At 42.1% G+C, this 19,255-nt stretch overlaps 1 protein-coding gene across 2 annotated transcripts in view; it reads left to right on the top strand.

Moving 5' to 3' along the window:
• The window catches only part of LOC117263568 (semaphorin-6D-like), a 501,073-nt gene that overhangs the window by 269,361 nt on the left and 212,457 nt on the right, over positions 1-19,255 (top strand). The window lies entirely within an intron of this gene.

Below are 19,255 nucleotides of genomic sequence, written 5' to 3' on the forward strand. Positions count from 1 at the left end.
CCTCACGTCGCCCTGTGTCAGTTGCATTTTAACACACTACAAAGACTACATCCGACGGCCAAGTAGCACGTACGTTCTGCACCTGCGTGAGAGGAAATAACGCCAAAAGGGAAACCAGAAGTCTGAGGAATGCATGAGATAAACAAAGCAGCGGAGTGAGAGAGTGGTACATCCTGTCGGCCGAGGGGTTTCCTATCTGTGCAGCCGAGCACCACAGCACCTCCACAGACTATTACATCCAGACGGTCCCGGTGTTTCCTCCGCAGGCTCCACTTCACTTAGCTTCACTCAGCTGCCCGACAAACCCGCTGCTTCTTCCCACTTTAACCTGAATAACAAACCGGGGCTCAGTGCTCCGGTTGGATCCAAACAGAGAGCCGGGGCTAGCTGGGAGGCTAGCGGAGGCTAACTGGCTGTGCTACCCTCCGGTCATGCTGTGGCTAACACTCCGCTAGCCTCCCAGCTAGCCCCAGTTTGTTATTCAGGTTAAAGTGGGAAGAAACAGTGGGTCTGTCGGGCAGCTGAGTGAAGTGGAGCCTGAGGAGGAAGCACCGGTTAGTCCTGGTTTCACTACAGGCAGATTCACTCGCTACAGGGGCGAGTGAATCAGCCAATCAGAGTGATCTCTCTCACCGACAAGCTCCGCCGCTGATTCAACATGCTCAATCGGCCGAAAAGCCGCCGAAGTGCCGACGGTGCGAGACACACTGCAAAAACTAGGGCGACAGCCCAACTTTGACCGACGGCCAACCGTCCGCTTTGGTGTGTCAGGGCCTTTAGAAATAGGGTGAGAAGCTCAGACATCCAAAGGGAGCTCAGAGTAGAGCTGCTGCTCCTTCATGTCGAAAGGGGTCAGATGAGGTGGTTCAGGCATCTGATCAGGACCCTCCTGGGTGCCTCCCGCTGGAGGTGTTCTGGGTACGTCCCACTGGTAGGAGGCCCCCAGGGCAAACCCAGAACACGCTGGAGGGATTATATATCTCATCTGGCCAGGGAACGCCTAATGGCTGGCCTGCTTGCTGCACACATACAGAGCTAACTGTTAGCATTACATGGCTGATGTTATCATGGGGATTAAGGACATACTCAAGCAATTTAGTGTGAGTTTTTTGAGACTGTTACATGGCTCAGTGTTGGATGTTAGCCCTGTTAGCTAAACAGGCAGATGTTGAACTGACCATTCACCAACAGTAGAGCAGCTCCGGAGACGGCAGCAACAGTTATTTTGCTTATGTGACAGGCAGTGAGGACGCTCCAGGATCAGACCCACGCCACAAAAAGGACTGAATGCAGGTATTGGTTGACTGGAGAGGTTTTGTTGCTACCTGGTACTGGGTTATTTCAGTCGATACCTTAAAGTTATCGAGTACCGACATTCAGCCCTAATCGTGCTGGGAGGGTAGGAACATATGAACTATGTGGTTGTTTCGGTTGGAAGACTTGTTGTAAATAACACACACAAATATACTGACATTTCCCCCTATCTAAATAATATCAGGATATTTTTTGGGTGCATTTATAGCACACTGAATTCAAGTATTTACCTTCTACTTTAGATTATAATCAATTTTAATAAGGGGAAACTTTTGCTACCCAGATAGCACACATACATCTGGCCGGCGCCAGCCTGATATATCAAGTTTAGATCGTTAAGACGTAGCAGGGAGAGCGTTTGCTCATTGGCAATACATTGCCGAGACGTCGGCCTGCAATCGAAAATGACCACCAGACGACATTCAAACGATCAATAAAAGAAGCTACGCTCAGTGGGCGCTCCTTCTACTGTGTATTAATATTCATATGCTTCGTTAACTACGACCTTTATTCATTTAGGTTGGACCTTTCAAACTAGAAATATTTCACCATCCAATGTGAGAAATCAATGCTGACATTCAAAAATAGCTAACTGTTACCCTATTTCCTGTGTAAGTGTGCACAATGAAGAGACAAAAGTCAATTTGAGAAACTTTATTTTCTAATTTCCACAAACAATATCTGATGGCCAGTCCGCTTCTCCTGGCAGCCTGCAAGAGACAGAAAAGACGATAAGCACGTAACTTCAAGAAACAAATCCCAACTTCACCACTGTATTTATTTTTTAGCATTTTAACTGTCTTTTAGCCAGATTGAAGGCTTTGGGTCCGTCACTGCTTAATTTAGTGTTGAAACGGTTAAATAACAGGATCCGATTGTTTTGGAGAGGAGGAAATGTGCGGATTATCCAGCTGTCTACAAAAACTATGAATATTGGTCTCAAAGATCAGACACAAACTGAGCTGACATTAACTGTTAAAAGCAGGTCAACAATCAGTCCTTCATCTCGGAAAAACAGTGGTTTCAAAACTGCGCTATTACCTGTAGCCACCGGGTCAGTTTGCTTTGCAGAGGAGGAGACCTCCACTGATAAATTGCCCATAAAATCACATTAACAACATACCGAAGGCATCCTTAAACTTCACTATGAGGGGATCCTAAGTCTCGAGCCCTGCCCGAGACCACGGGTGGCAGCTCCAGGCACTTCCACTTTTAACCCTAAAACGAGTGCTCACGATAACCAGATAAGCAGATAACGTCAACTAGGGAAAATAAAATGAAAACACCACAGTTGTAGCGTGTTAGCTAACATGAGCTAAACTAGCTAACAGTTAACTAAAGATAACGTTAGCTGGTGGGGACCTGTGCTAAGCTATATACAACCAGTCGAGCCTCACCACTCACCAGGAACCTCTTTTAACGGTCAGAAAATAAACAACATAGCTATTTTCTGCCAATTTATTCCAATTAGCTTACCTGAAACCAACTGCGATGAGATGCTGCGACCTGTGAGCTCAGTTCCAAACAAAGACCGCGGAGATGAAATTCCGCCTTCTGTGGCGACTTCCGTATGTGGGCAGGTATGGGCCGACCCAAAGCCGACATAACAGAGACGTTTGATGAGCTGGGACAAAAGAGTATTAAATTTGACGATATCCGCCCATTCGGCCAACGCTTGTCAGACGTTATAAATTATGGGCCGATGTGTCGTCCTTAGGTCGACATTGGCCAGATGTATGTGTGCTATCTGGGTATTTTGCACAAACAGCAAATTAAGTACCTGTAAATAAAACCTTCACTGAACACAATTTCATAACAACATTGTGTGTGTGTGTGTGTGTTTGTGTGTGTGTGTGTATGTGTGTGTGTGTGTCTGTGCGTGCACTAACCTGCCCATTATCCTCTCAGCTATTGAATTTCCAAACACATCTTAAGCAGCAGCGTCGGGTTAATGAGCAGAGAGACGGGGCACAGGGGATGAGATGACTTTTATTCCGGCGGCGTTCCTCCTCCTCGTTCAGCTCCTAATTGAAAGTGTCAGGCAGCTCAAGACGCCTCGTCAGGACCAAACACAACACCTTCACAAAAGCCACAATTGCAGGTGTCAATCCAGAGGTGCATTCCTTTCTTTCACAACGCTGTGGCGTTGCAGGTTTGATTGACAGGCACTGGCCCCGTTTAGCAGAAGCTTCCCGCTCTTTGAAACCTCTGGCGGCGAGAAAAACAAGTTTACTTGAAGATGGGGAGCTTTGGATCCAAAACAAGATAAGCAGCACTTAGAAAAAAACAGTGCTCTCATTTCACTGATTGATCACACAAAATAAAATCAGCTCGCACTTTTGAAAGAACAGGAAGTGATTTTGGGTCTTTTTCAAACAGTCAAGAAGCTGCAGGTTCACAGATAATCAGTGAAAAAGCTTTAAACATATTTTACTGTGAGACAGACTGAAATGGATATAAATGATAGATCCAAGTGTTTTTTAATCAAAAGTTAAATCCACAAAGAGCCAGGAAGTTGACCCCAAGTTCATGTTTTTATATGAAGGTTATTATTATTTATCACTGCAGTGATGCGTGTTTCTAACAGAGCTGTGAGCTTTATGCATTTGTAAGTAAAATGACATTTAGCAAGGACACAGCTCTGCACTGTAGCACTGGTTCAGCTATAAGTTGACATGAATGGCTGTAATTTTCACAAATCAGCCTTTAATGTTTATTAGATTCTGTTTTTTTCTAGAGTTAAAGTTCACTTTGTAAGAGTTGCAAGAATCAGTGTGAAGTCTGTAAATTGCACTCAATTAAATCAGAATCACTGCAGGAAACAATTGAAGACTTTACACTTCCTTAAACACAAGGCAGTAAACGTCCTGTTTCCAGGACGACAGGCTTGCATGTTAACAGCAGGGAGCTATGAGCCTAATGACGAGCTTCAATCAATAAAGTTATTTTGTTGATTGTTAACTCCTGAAACTCCAGCAGGACGTAAAGCTCAGCTCTGTGCAGGAGCTCTTTTCACTTTGTGTGATGTTTTTCTGCCCAGAAAGAGATCAGAACAGGAAGCACAGGAGGCTTGCTCTCACCAGCAGTTAACAAGGCAGGCTGTTGTCACAAATTTTTTGTATGTTTTCCTCCTAAAAGCAATGCACAGAAATACGTACATACACCACGTATTTTTAAAGATTGAAATCATGTGGCCAATGCCCTAATGGCACTTAACAAGAAAGCAGTCCCAAGTGGTTGTACGGAGTGGTGGTGGATGGGTCACAAAACACAGAACTTACGCCCGGGACTTTCCAGTGGAATCATGTGTTCGGATCTGTGTGAACCCTAAATGAACATTTAATAATTTTAAGGGTGCTTTCACACCTGCCCTGTTTGGTTCGGTTCAATCGAACTCAAGTTTGTTTGCCCTCTAAGTACAGTTTGTTTGGGCAGGTGTGAACACAGCAATCACCAAAACAACTGGATTGAGACCTTCCTGAAGGGGTGGTTTCGGTCCAGTTATTTGAACCAACTGCAGTTGCATTATGCATTGTTTGGGTTAAACATGAGCATGTTACAGTCCTGGAGGATTTTTAATGTGCGCCTCCTCCTGCACTGCCTTAATATTCACATTCAGCACATCCCATGCATCAAAACATTGTTTTCTAGTTGGAGGCGCGTCTGGTTTTCAAACTGTATGGTTTGCCTAAAATGAACAATGCATGTGATATAGTACAAGTTGACCAACGCTAAAATCAACCCATGTAGTTGTGTCCCCATTGTGACATTAGAAAGTGTCACATTCATTTTGCAAGTGTACTCTTCAATGTTTTGTTTATTTCCTGGATCTTTCCTGCATGGAAATCCTGATCAATCAAGAGCAGCTTTCTCGAGCAAGGCATTTGATCTGTTCAGCTTGTAAATGCTGCGGTGAGAAAATTGAGAAAACAAAATTAGTCCCTGATTCAGACCAAAGCAAGACAACTCTAGGTCTGAAAGCATGCTAAGAGATGTCCTCACCATGTTTCTTTTTCTAACCCTAATATCTGTAACTTTATGTTAATTACATAACGGTATGTTAAGAACATAACATCATTTGTGGGATGCAAATTCATGGGATATCATACGAGTCCTATGAGAAGACATTGGACAAGGTGACATTTTGTGGCAGAATTAATTCATTCAATCAATCAGTTCACAACTAACAAAACACTTGTTAGCCCACAGATCTTTTGTCTCCTTCTTCAGTAAAACTCACTTAAAGCAACACGTGCCTTTCTGGAAATTTTACGCTTTTCTTTTTTTAGGTTAAAATGCTATTAATAAGCTGATGGCACACTAAAATGTAAGTGAATTCCACCAGAGATAAAAACTCATAATTATACCATTCTCATATGGTTGTAAGAAAACTCCAACCAATAATTGCATTCGAACTGAATGCAATGATTGGTCGAGCGTCATGTCTGTCTTCCCCACGTGGATACCTCCGACGGAGGTAACCGCTTGCGTAACATCTCCCCCCGGGGGAGGGACGCTTGTGGATATAAGCTTTTCTCCGTAACAATGGCAGACAAATGCGGACCGCCGCTTCCACTTTCAGCCGCTCCAACTGGGAAACCAGTTGGCAAAAGAAAGAATATAGCAGAAAAAGCTAACACTCAGAGAGAACTCGATGCTGCAAGAGCCAAAACTTGGGTCAACATCAGCTCTGCTTTCGAGCGATGGCGAAGACTGATGCAGCTTCATCCTGAGCTGAAAAGGGACGAGATGGTCGCAGAGTTTCTGCTGGACAGGTATTTTTTGTTTGCCTCTAAGTTTGAATCAACATGGCGGCACGATCAATGCTTGTGGCAGCCTCTGCGTACACCGGTGAGGTAAACACGGTGCAACAATAAGTGAATTATTCAGTGCAATGCAGTCGCGAGTTTCTAACAGACATTAGAAACTGCAGAGATCTAACGCTACAACCGAGAGAGCTCAGGATGTGTAGCAAGCTTGGCCTGCTACGTCGAGCTAGCCCTGAGATGACCGTGGTTTCGCATGGAGCTGTCCCGACGGGGAGACGCCAACAGCACTGTGACAGGATGCGGAAGCGGGGGAAGCGCGGAGGGGTTAGCTCTAGGCTAAGAGTTAACCCCATCAAACCAGCTGTTTCCAGCGGCCTTCTGGCGAACGTCCGCTTGCTGGACACAAAAATGGATTACATCCAACTGTGGAGATCCACTAACCAAGGAGTGAGGGAATGCTGTGTCCTTGTATTCACTGAGACATGGATGAATGGTAACATATCAGACTCAGGTGTTGAGCTAACGGGGCTAACACTACATAGAGCGGACAGGGAGGCTGCATCATCTGGTAAGCTCCGTGGTGATGGTCTGGCAATATACTAGGGGTGTAACGGTACACAAAAATCACGATTCGATACGTACCTCGGTTTTGAGGTCACATTTTGGTTAATTTTTGGTACAGTATGGGAACAAAATGCAAAACATAAATTTGCTTGTTGTTTATTAGGAACTTTTGTAAACATCAACAGTTTACACATTTTTTAGTCAAATGTAATTGTAACATTATACAAAATATAAAAATAAAATAAAAAAATAGAATACTGCTGCAAAGTGCTGGTAATGAGTTAAATAAAATATCAAATAAACAAAATATATATAAAATAAGCTTTCCAATAAATAAAATATTCTCAAATAAACAAAAAATATATAAAATCTTATAAAAATAAATTTCTCAGCTTGTTGGCGCAGATTAACAAAACTTTTCCATGTGTAAAGTGCAGCACTAACAGCTCAAGCATATTAGTGTGATCAGATTTCCTTTCCTTTTTTAAGAATGACATTAATTCTTCCATATTGTCCAAAGTGCAGCATTAACAGTTCCAGCATGTAGCCCTGTTCAGTTTAATTCAACCTTCATGTTTTTTGCCAGAAAGATTAACTTGTCCACATTGTCTACAGTAAGGGCAGATCTGCTGGCTGTCACAATGTCCCCAGTGGTTGAAAATACCCTCTCACTAGGGACAGAGGTAACGGGTATGGTGAAGTAGCGCTTTGCTAACTTGGCAGTTAGGGGATATATGGGCTCATTGGTCTTCCACCATAGAAGTGGGTCAGAGTCTAATGAAATACAGCTCGCTGCCTTGTATGCGGCAACCTCTTCCTTCACCAGCTGCAAAGTAGCCTTGTTTCCCACCTGCGTCTTGAAGAGCTCACCAAACAGTTCAGCCATTGCTGACTTCTTGACAGGAGGAGATGATTCAGTTGCCTCTGGGTGTCCTGTCTCTGGGGATGAACCTGCTGCTGTTGCCCCTGTGGCCTCCTCACTCTGTAAAATAAAATACCCCAAAAATGTATAAATATTTAATATGAATACTACTGACACTAGCAATTAATTGTTTCAAAATGATCAGTGAAAAAGACATTTTATTCATTCATTCATTCATTCATCTTCTAACCGCTTCATCCTCTTGAGGGTCACGGGGGGGCTGGAGCCTATCCCAGCTGACATCGGGTGAGAGGCAGGGTACACCCTGGACAGGTCGCCAGACTATCGCAGGGCTGACACATAGAGACAAACAACCATTCATGCTCACATTCACACCTATGGACAATTTAGAGTTATCAATTAACCTAGTCCCCAATCTGCATGTCTTTGGACTGTGGGAGGAAGCCGGAGTGCCCGGAGAGAACCCACGCTGACACGGGGAGAACATGCAAACTCCACACAAAAGGGCTCCCACGCCCGGGATCGAACCGGCAACCCTCTTGCTGTGAGGCGAGAGTGCTAACTACCACACCACCGGGCCGCCAAAGACATTTTATGCACATGAAAATGATTACAATACCTCTTCTTCCATGGCCACAATCTCTGTGGTGAGGCTGTTGTAGATCCTGTCACGACAGGCATTACAAGGGCTTTGAACCTCGGGTCAAGCGCTGTGCATTTGTGGAGGAAGTCTTGACAAGAAGAGTACCTGTCCTCCAGGTTTTCTCTGATGGCAGCCTTGACTTGGGTCACAGTTGCACTGTCTCCCTCATTGGGTTCCATAGAGTGGAGAACTGTGGCTTTGAGGGGCAGGATCATAGGTGCTGAAGGTGTAGCTTCAGTGCTTATCAGTGTTGTGAGAGTTTTTAGTGGCTTAAGGACCTCACTTACCTCCTCTGCCATCCTCACATCCTGGTCAGACAATGTGGTGATATCTTTCTTCTTGAGAGCCTTCTCTGTCAGTGCCTAGTACACTGCTGCTTGCTGCTCAAGGTACCTCTGAAGCTTAACATAACTTGAGTTCCAGCGGGTGGTGACGTCCTGAATAAGGGTGTGTTTTGGTACATTAAGCATCTCCTGTTTGCTCTCCAATATGTGCGCAGCTGTTGGGCTACAATGAAAGAAAGACACAATCCTTCTCACTTTACCAAGCAGTCTGGACATTTTGTTGAGACATGTTGCTTTCTGTGAAGCTATATTAATAGTGTGAGCAGAACACCCAATTTGGGGGCCCAGTCCAGCTTCACTCACTGCATTGACAATATTCCTTTGATTGTCTGTTGTGACTGTAATTGTTGTTCCTGGCCTCTCCAATTTCCACTCCAACACTGTCTCTTTTAGTCCCTCTGCCAGATTTGCGCTGGTATGTTGTTCATACATGGACCGCGTTTGCAGAACACAACTTACCATATTCCACTCAAGAGTGATGTGATGGGCAGTCACCGTTTTGTAGCTCTCGTTAGCTCTGGATGTCCATCCATCAGTCGTGAGTGCTACTGCATATGACTTTGACAAGTCTTGGGCAACAGCAGATTTTGCTTGTTCCCAAAAAATCCGGCGTTCTCAACAACTGAATATGGTCTTAGATCCACTGCTATAAAAACTCTGATGGCAGTTGTTATAGCTTTGGCCTGATCTGAATTGCCAGGGAGAGGCTGCTTGAATGCCGAAGTCAGCAGTGTTTGCACTAAGGTCGGTTTTTTTCTTGTAGCAGAGATATTCACACGCGGGTGGTGCCCTTTCAAATGAGTTAGCATGTTTGTCGTGTTGCCAGAAACGTACCCGATAACAGAACAATGTCAGCACACTGCTGTCGTTTTGTCCACTTGTCTTTGTCTGTTGCAATGTTGCCGAAGTGTTCCCAAGCCGGAGACTTTGACGACAAGGGAAAGTCTTCAAGCTCTGGTTTCTCGCCAGCGGTAGCATTAGCGGTAGCCATGACATCAGATAACCAGAGGCTGCACGTGTAACTGCAGGCGGATAGTAAACAAACGTAAACGAAGCTTCCGTTCTGCCACTTATTATGCTCGTGTGGGAACTCACCTGTGTACACCTCTGCAATGAACCGGACGTCCTGTACCGAAACGGTTCAATGCAAATACATATACCGTTACACCCCTGCAATATACACAAACAATTCATGGTGCTGTGATGTGAAGAGGATCTCCCAGTTCTGCTCTCAGGATGTGGAGTTTTTGACTGTGAAATGTCGACCCTTTTCATCTTACTATTGCACTTCATGTTCTTTCTTCTATGTTGCACAAATTGTTTTTAAATGATTTGTTTCTTTTTGCCTGGGATATGTGAAATATGCGATATGCGTTTTTGTGCTACGCATAAGAAAAATAAAGAAGTTCAGTTCAGAACATTATATGACAACACAGCACCCAGTTGCTAATGGCTAATTAGCCTTCTGTAGCATAGCCTCTGAAACATTAACGTTATCTTCCTTGTGCGTTTCCACCTACTAGTAACGTTAACGCTACTATGTAACGTTAGCACTGTAACCTTATTCTAAAACTCATCAATCATCACTGACTCCGGTTGAGTTTTAAAACTCCGGGGTTGCCTTTGACTGTGTTGGTTGTAACGTTACACTCGCTGTCCTCTTCCGTGTATCTAACGTTACCTTGACAATGTTGAAAATAGACGTAATGAGGACGTAATGGAGGAGGGGGGAGTAGGCCTTTGGAGGGAGGTGGAGTTGCAGGAGAAGGAGTATGGGACTTTGGAGGGAGACGGGAGTTGTGGATGTTCAAACTTGTGTGCTGTGTGAAATGCAAGAAAGGTAAGAGTTGCTTTCATAGAATGAAATGATTCTGAAAACATCATGTCAGAAAGGAAACGGCTCAGTCCAGAGATATTAAAGACTTAAGTATTTTTCAACCTGGACACTACTTTCACATGTTTTTGTGTTTAACTGACTAATGAGAACAACACTTTTAAAAATGGGTCCAGTATTGAATGAGAATGCTGCAGCCACATTCACTAAAAGTGTTTGTTTTTGTCACTGACAGGCTCAGGTTCTTATTCTAAAGCCCCGTTTCCATCAAACACTTTCAGTATGGTACCTTTGGATCCAAAAGTAACTCTTCAGATATGATACCTAGACCCTAGGTCTGTTAAGCGTTGCCATCGCAAACAGTTCTTTTAAATGTGGGCCTCGGTTGTTGTCACTCACAGCTCCGTCCAGGACTCGCTGTGTTTCCTCATCACCGGTGACACATATAGAAGTCGGCACCTCATTTATCGTCCACAGAACAATGTTGCACACTGACATTTTCAGAACAAAATAGAACAGGCTGCAGTGAGAGTCTCTCTCCATGGGATATTTAAAAATAGCAGGTTTGTGCATTTTAGTCCTTCTCAAGCAAGCGCAGGGGTTTAGTGTTGCCGTACCCCAGAGGAAGTATGCTCCATGAGGCTTTTTTTTATTCTCCAGGTGAGGATTAGAATATATGCAGTTCACATAATCTAGTCAAAACTAATATATATTTTTAAACTCTTGATAATCCACTCATTACTAATAAAAACTAATGGAATGGTCAAAGTTGTCATATTGAAATTTAAGGTGTGCTGATGGATTCATGTTGTCAGATCTTGCATTGAGTAACATTACAAGTAAGAGCACCACCTTAAAAGTTTCTGGCAGTCGGTCCAGTGAATGAAGTTATTTTTTCTCAGACTACAGCTGCTGCAAGAGACTGCAAAACATCCTTTCATTTAATACGTATAGTTTACTGATGTATGAACAGAGGTTAGATGAAACCAACCACAACTCAGCCTTGAGCAGAGTGAGCGTCCTCTATTGACTAATCAATGGACTGCAGTGTTTCTAGCTCCACCTTTTAGTACCAGAACTGTGTGCTAGGTACACCAGCAGAGGGGGGTCCAAAAATGGGGACGGTATGGAACGGTTCCATTGGCACCATCCACAACTTTTCACAGTGGAAATGGAAAAAATGTGTACTGAACTGAACTGTAGCGTACTGCTCAGTGGAAACAGGGCTTAAGTGTCAACCTAAGTTCAACCACTTAGGTTGAATTAAGAATTTATTTCAACCAAACTACAGTTGGTGATTGATGGAACAGTGAAGAGATAAACCAAGGCATTTCTGTGAGTTTTTTTGTTTGTTTGTTTCATTTTTTGTTTTTTCATTGACTTTGAATGAAATGTGTTTTATGATGACAAAATCCATCATCATCAATTCATCATGGACACTGTGTTCTCTGAGTAAAGACAGTGAGGAAAGTTTAAAGTCCCCTTCTCCTCAGACAGCAGCAGTGGGTCATCATGGATGCTGTATTGTCCCTGAGTAAAGACAGTGAGGAGTGTTTAATGTCCCCTCCTCCTCAGACAGCAGCAGACAGTGATGGAAATGATGGTGGAGCGGTGCTGGATGTGACCTCTGAGCACAAGCTGAAAAAGATAAATAAGGAAGAAAACAAAATTATAGTGTAATTAAATGTTTATTTTGGCCATGATTCACCCGGCTTCACCTCATCATGCTAGATTCTACATAAATCAGGACACAATAGAACAAAAATGCGTGAGAGCAGAAACATGGAGGAAAGAGGCGATGAACATGTTATCAGTCACTTCATGATGGAGGAGTCAAACAGAGCAGAAATGCACGGTGGTCAGAGTGTCAGCACTCGCAGCGATAAATAGATTGAGGTCTTCCTGAGGGTGAAACAGCAGATCTGTGTATTCATGAGGCCAACCGACAGGCCTCCTTTAGCCATTCAGGTAACGTAGCTTCTGAACACACTTATCACCAACACAGCTGGCAGACTGACAGTGAATTATCATCAGAGAGCTATCAGCTCAGCTAACATGCCAATGACGTTATCAGCATCATAATAACTGAGAGACGACGGTCAGTATACACGTTATCGTAGGATGCTAGCATGCTGGGCTTTTATAATGCTAGCATCTGTTCCATTAGCATCAGATTCTTCAAAACCGCAAACACTTTTGAGGTTTTCTGTCTTCATTCTAAGATGAACAAAAACACAATATTTTACAGAATAGTGACTTTTTAACACTTAATCATATTTAACATAGTTTAATGAGTCTTTTGTCTAATTTTTGTCCATATACTAAATTCAATTGTAAGCTACACTGAAGGAGAAACAGAAGGATTTGCATTTGGTTTTTGCACCTTACTGCTAATCTTTATTGGTTATATTTTTGTTTAATTTGCACTCTTTTCACTGCAGCTGCTGCACAACAGTTTCGCCCAGGTTAAATAATCTAAATTATCTATTTTTTTTTTAGTGACTACCTCCTATGCAGCAGACATAATCAGGTAGGATACAGTGGTGTAAATATAGGCAGTTCAGGCAGAGCTGTTGCATCGGGGTCTGTAGACAGAGAGGGCCGTCTAACAGTGTATTGAGCAAAAATGTCCTTGTGCTCAAAGAGGAATTTATGTGTGTAGGACACTTTGAGATTTGTTTTCAAATGTAAAGTGAGTTATAAATAAAATGCATTATTATTATTATTATTATTATTATTATTTAGGGGGGTATATTGGCAGTAGGGCAGGAATTCCACGAGGGCCACAAGAAAAAAATATCTGCCCTAAGGCCACGGTGGCCTTGATGCCCCGCCCGCACTGCCCCCAGGTGATTTTGCGGTTTTCTGTCTCTCTGTCCTGTCAACACGGCTTTGACACCCGCGTCTTTTGAGAAAAAAATGCGCTGACATTTTGGATTCTTATCTGGCAACATCAAATGAGACGATGCGTACATCACCAGTGGTGAGCCTGGCATAAACCGCTTGGACGGGCTGTAACGACAGTTTGACACCAATCTATCACCGGCCAACCAGGAGACTTCATCAAACGCCCGGGCAGGGATCGCTACCGAGACCCGGTATTAAACAACCAAAGGTAAATTTAATCAACACTGTAATAATAGTAAGCTCCGCCATTATTGGCGTTACTTTTTAAAGTTTTGGTTTCATGTGTCATCATTCTGCAGCGGTGGGGCCGCGGTGCAGATGAAGGGAATATAACTTCAAGATTACTCTAGTTAACGACAGCTGCACTTGTTACTGTGGGTAAGTGCGATAAAACCTCTGCCAGCCAAGCCAATACTTTATCAATACATGTGATCAGCATGTAGAATATTTCATTCTGCTCTGTCCGCAGTCTCTCATTCAGCGCTATTATGATTTATGATCTCGGTCGACACAAGCACATCGCGCTCGCGGTGCTAACAGCAAAGTGTTAAAGACAAACTAAAATGAAAGCTGTCTGTGTGTAGGCTAACACTTTATCTGAACATGTACCTGAGGCAGCCGACCTGCAGACAGTGAGCGTCCTCAGTAGAGGAGGGACAGAGAGCAGGATGAATGACTGATACTGATGTTTGTCTTCATGCTGAGATAACGTGACTTTCTTCACTCAGTATTGTGATGTCAGGAGGAATATTTATATTCCAGTGAGATATTATTGAGTTTATATTGTGACTTTGTTGTTGTAAACATGACTGTTGCTGCCATGGACTGTATAAAACTATATCCTGTGTAACTGACCTATAAGGAAAACGTTAGGAGGTGGGGTGTGTGCATGTGTGTGTGTGGAGGAGAGGGGGGAGGGAGATGCTGGTAGAGAGATACTGTGTGTTATTAGATACTGTTAATGTCACTTATTATGCTTCTGTGCATTGATAGCTCTTTTTATTCTGTTTCTACATCATGTTGAGGAGGGCCATGCCTGTATATTGTAGCATCCCTTCACAATGAAGCTACGAGGCATGAACTCGTTTCGTTGCTCTTTATTCTGAAACTTAATACAGGCTACTGTGGGCCGTAGCCAACGCCAAAAGAACAAACCTGTCTGCTCGTAATGTGCTCTTAACATTAGCGGCTCACTTCAACATCTCCCACTTCTCCGCCAACTACACACCCCCCCGAACTAGCAGAAACAACAACAGCCCTCCCTCTTAGAGCCTCTGCCAATCACAAGTGGCTATCTCACACAAATCACTGTCATAGGTAGCTGACATGACTGACAGGCTTCACAGCCTCTACACACACACACATACAACTTCACTGGCAATGACACGTTCACTGACATCATGGAAAACTCAGTTACTGCAATAACAGACCTTTTAACTAGATGAACATAACATGTCTTACAGTGACAGCATAATAGTTAACACCACGTCACGCAGTCCGTTACAATATGTATGCAAAAAAAAAGTGGATCGCTTGCTTGCTGCTAACAATGTGGCCCATCGACATTATCTGGTTTTGAAATGTGGCCCAGTTGAAATAGTAACTGATTAGCCCTGCTGTAGTTTGTTTGTTTGTTAGCTATCTAACAACACATCAAAAATAATTGTAAGCTGATCTTGTTCAGTGAATCAGTTTATCATGTACACTCAAAAATATTTAGGCCTAATATTTAAGATTATTTTTAAAACATATATATTAAAAACACATGAGGTTTATTAGTACTATGAAATAAATCACATTATTACTTATTATACTCATTATTATTACTTGAGCTTGTTTTATTTATTCATTTCACAGACAGTTATACATCCTCAGTCCTTAAATTAAATTCATTATGGACGTGGATTTAAAATCATTGTTTTATTTTATGGCCTTGCTGCCCTGGCTTTTGGCCTTTGTGCCCTCAAAAAATTGACAACACGAAAGGCCAAGTGGCCTTGCCCCTAAAATGATGAAATTCCAGGCCTGATTGGCAGAAATGGGATATCTTTTTTTAAGGTACGCTGGTTAGACTGGCAGCAAGTCTGAGTAGCTCCTGTTTTTGAGTCATGTTTGAGTGTGTTTTTTTCCTTTTTTAATGATTGTTAAACTTTCCAATGTGATGAGTAAAGTTGTGTACACGAGGGACGATCTTCTGGCTCTGAGAAGAACCACTTACGGCAGTGGCAGCTGCTGGTCTTTCAAACAAGGGAAGCTTACAGAAGGTTACATCATAAAATTTGTCATATTGTAGCGAGGCAGTAACTTATAAAAGGAACATTTAATTGAAGCAGTTTTTCAACCACACTCATGCCATAGAACCACAGCAAAACCTCAAAGATCTTCAGATGGGTTTAAACACCTGAACTGTGTCTACACCACCAGAACTGATTTTCTCTCAAAATAAGTTTCCCTGAAAGGAGCAGCACCTTAGCACTGGCCCAGGTAACAGTGCTATATAGCAATATTCTCTGAACATTCTCAAATATTACTGAAACACACATTTATTATGTGGGTCAAAGACTGTTTTGCAGAAAACGGTCTTTGACCCTGTCATACCAACTGCACACACACACAGCTACAGCTTTGTGATTCAACGAACAAACGAACTAACTAACGACACCAAACAGTACAAACTCAATAACGCAACGTTTATGTCTTTATTTACAGTGTGTGTTGTGTGTGTGTGTGTACTGTACAAACGGTGAAAATGAGCTATATCACTTATGGAAATAAGGACCTCTGGACAGCACTCTGTCTGAAGACTCCACTCGCCGATGCCAGTGTGTATTTCCAAAGCGCTGTCAATCACAAAGGGGTTCCGCCTTTTAGACAATTCCTCCAATCAGCATGCATACACCGAGCGTCCTCTCCTGCCTACCGCTCCATTAGGTCCCACGGAAGCTAAGCCTCCCTGGAAGTGACAATTTTGTCGCATTTATCCAATGACTGTCTCGCTTTACTGCATGAAAAAATCTGCTCAGCGTTGTCTTATAGGAATGCTTGGAAGCTCTGCATCCAGCGGGCTGACACGAGAATGTATGACAGGGAGGTCGCGTTTGAAAACTGGTGATAAACAGCTGGCGTTTGAACTTCATAGTCATGATGTTAATCGTATCCTAGTGCACGTTTAATGCAATTTAAATTCTTATTTTAATGTAAATTCAATAGTGCATATTTGACCATTCTATGAAATTTTAGGGAAAGTTCAGCCTCCCTTGTTGTCTCAGAGCAATCGCCCCTGACTTACAGAGTTAGACACCCAATACCAGCTGAGCTGAGGAAGCTGTTCAGAGGCTGCAGAGCAGGAGCTAAGGTAAAGGCTAGGAGGTGGAGATACAAGCCATTCCTGCCGTCGGTCCTTATGGGGAATGTCAATTCACTATTCAAAAAGTGTGACCCCCCTGTTCTTTTACCCTGTGGTTAGTTTTGATTAATTTTAATTTCCTTTGATTTCATTTTATTTTATGGGCGATCGACCGCATCCAGCCGTTCTCGTCCACCCCTCCGCCTTTATGTTATTATAGCAATAGTTGTGATGGTCTTATGATAACAACAATAATAACAACAACAATAATAATAATTATAATTATAACAATCGTAGTCATAATCACAATCATAACAATCTCAATCATAATCATAGTTGCAACAATAATAATAACAATAATAACTATTATTATCACAATCACTACAATAATGATATAATAATAATAATAATAATAATAATAATAACAGTTATACTAATAATAGTACAAATAATAATGTGTGAGAGATCAGTAAAAGAAAAAATAAATAAATTAATGAATAAATGAATTAATTAATTAATATGAGTGTGTGTGTGTGTGTGTGTGTGTGTGTGTGTGTGTGTTAAATTGTGATGTGTTTCGGGGTGTTAGGAATGTGCACGGTAGCTACTAGCCCAGGCCCATCGAGGACAGGAATGGGGACCATCTTTCTGTGAAAACTGTTATTTTGTTGTTATTGCGAGCAGTGATATTTTTCCATAAAGATGTATTCTGAGAGAAGATTGGTCCAGTGGATGATGTTTATTGAGTTTTGGATTTCCAGTTTAAGAGAATTGTTTTCTTGGGGACAGAGAAATGAACAAGCTGCTCTTGTATTTGTTTGGTATGGTGATTACTGAAGTGTCTCCTAGTAGGCAAAGCTGTGGGGATGAAGGGATTCTGCAGTCCAATATGGTGGAAAGATTTTCTGTGACAGAGTTCCAAAAAGAGTGAACCGGTTGACAAGCCCAGAGTGCGTGGAAGTAATTATCTGTTGTGCCTATTGTGCATTGTGAGCAAGTGTCTGTGGTTGCCAGTCCCATTTTATACATTTTATATTGAGTGATATGTGTTCGGTGGATAGTTTTTTATTGGATTAACATCCAATACAAACTTATTGGTTTGTATTGGATGTCATGGCAAATATGTTTTTGTTTATACCTGTCCAGAAGTCAGGTGATGGGGAGATGTTTAGATCTGTGTTCCAGTGGGCTAGTGGGAGTGTTCTGGAATCATCTGAGGCTAATATTAGTCTATATATAACCTTTATTTATTCTCGATAGACATTGAGGTTACCCTCATTTTCAATGCTGTTGAGTTGACAAGCCATTAAAATATTGACAATGATTACACACAACAAAATACATTTAACAAGAAAGACAGTCATCTGAAACAATTACAATTAGAAACACAGTTATCTGTGATTAAGGTCCTAAACTCTGAGTGAAGGGAGTGTGTTTAATTTCAGGATGTGTTGTAGTGCGTTCCAAGAGCTAGGGGCATCATAACAGAAGGCAGTCTTACCAATACTTGTACGGACTCGAGGAACTTTGAGTAGCAGCAATTCAGCTGAACGGGTCATGTAAGTGCCTGAGTTCCACTCCAACAAAATTGCAATATATGGTGGTAATTTGCCTAGAAAGGCCTTAAAAATATATAAAAGCCAGTGCCTCTTGCGCCTTCCCTCAAGAGAGGGCCAACCAATGTTTTCATACAGAACACAGTGGTGAGTATCATATTTATCACTAGTAATAAATCTAAGGACTGAATGATAGACCGATTCCAGACGCTTCAAAGTTGAGGCAGCAGCATGCCTATAGATAATATCACCATAATCCATAACAGACATAAACACTGCTTCAATTATTACTCTTCTTGAGAGCACTGGGAAACAAGATTTGTTTCTGTACAGAAAGCCAATTTTTTGTCGCAAGTTTAAAATAAGTTCATTAATGTGATATTTGAATGAGAAATCCAATCAATATAGTTTTGAGGTTGGTTTATTTAGATTTGTAAATTCAATTATGTTGTCAATTATTTCAGAAGGTTCAAGTGGGTAATGATTTATGTTAATTTTTTATTTAAATATGGATTTAAGTTGTAAGTAATTTAAAAATTGGTGTCTAGTAATCCTGTGGTTCTGTATGAGGTCCTTGAAGTCTATGAACCAATTGTCGTGAAAGAGATGGCGGAGATGTGTGATACCTTTTTGTGCCCCTGTCTGATAGTGAAGAGGATTGTTGTGGAGTCTGGGTTTTGCCATATTGGTGTGTATTTACATGGTGCTGGAGTGGAGTTGAAGATGTTGATGACTTTCTACCAGGCTGTCAGAGTTGTGGAGATTATCGTGTTTTTGAAGCAGGGATGTCGTTTGATGGTTGTATTGAGGAAAGGTAGATCTGAGAGTGAAATGTTTTGGCAATAGTGCTGTTCTAAGTCTGACCATGAGGTATTGTGGTTGGTTTGGTGGATCCATTTGGCAATATATTGTGTTTGATTTGCAAGGAACTAACAGTAAAAGTTTGGTGCATCCAGTCCGCCTTGAGATGTGCTTTTTTGCAAAGTAGATTGTTTAATTTTTGTTTTTTTATTTTTCCAGTAGAAATGAGTAATGAGAGAGTCGATAGATTTGAACCATTTTTCTGTTGGTATGATGGGCAGCATTGAGAGGAAG

Source organism: Epinephelus lanceolatus, chromosome 16 (genome assembly GCF_041903045.1).
Source record: "Epinephelus lanceolatus isolate andai-2023 chromosome 16, ASM4190304v1, whole genome shotgun sequence".
Lineage (NCBI taxonomy): Eukaryota > Metazoa > Chordata > Actinopteri > Perciformes > Serranidae > Epinephelus > Epinephelus lanceolatus.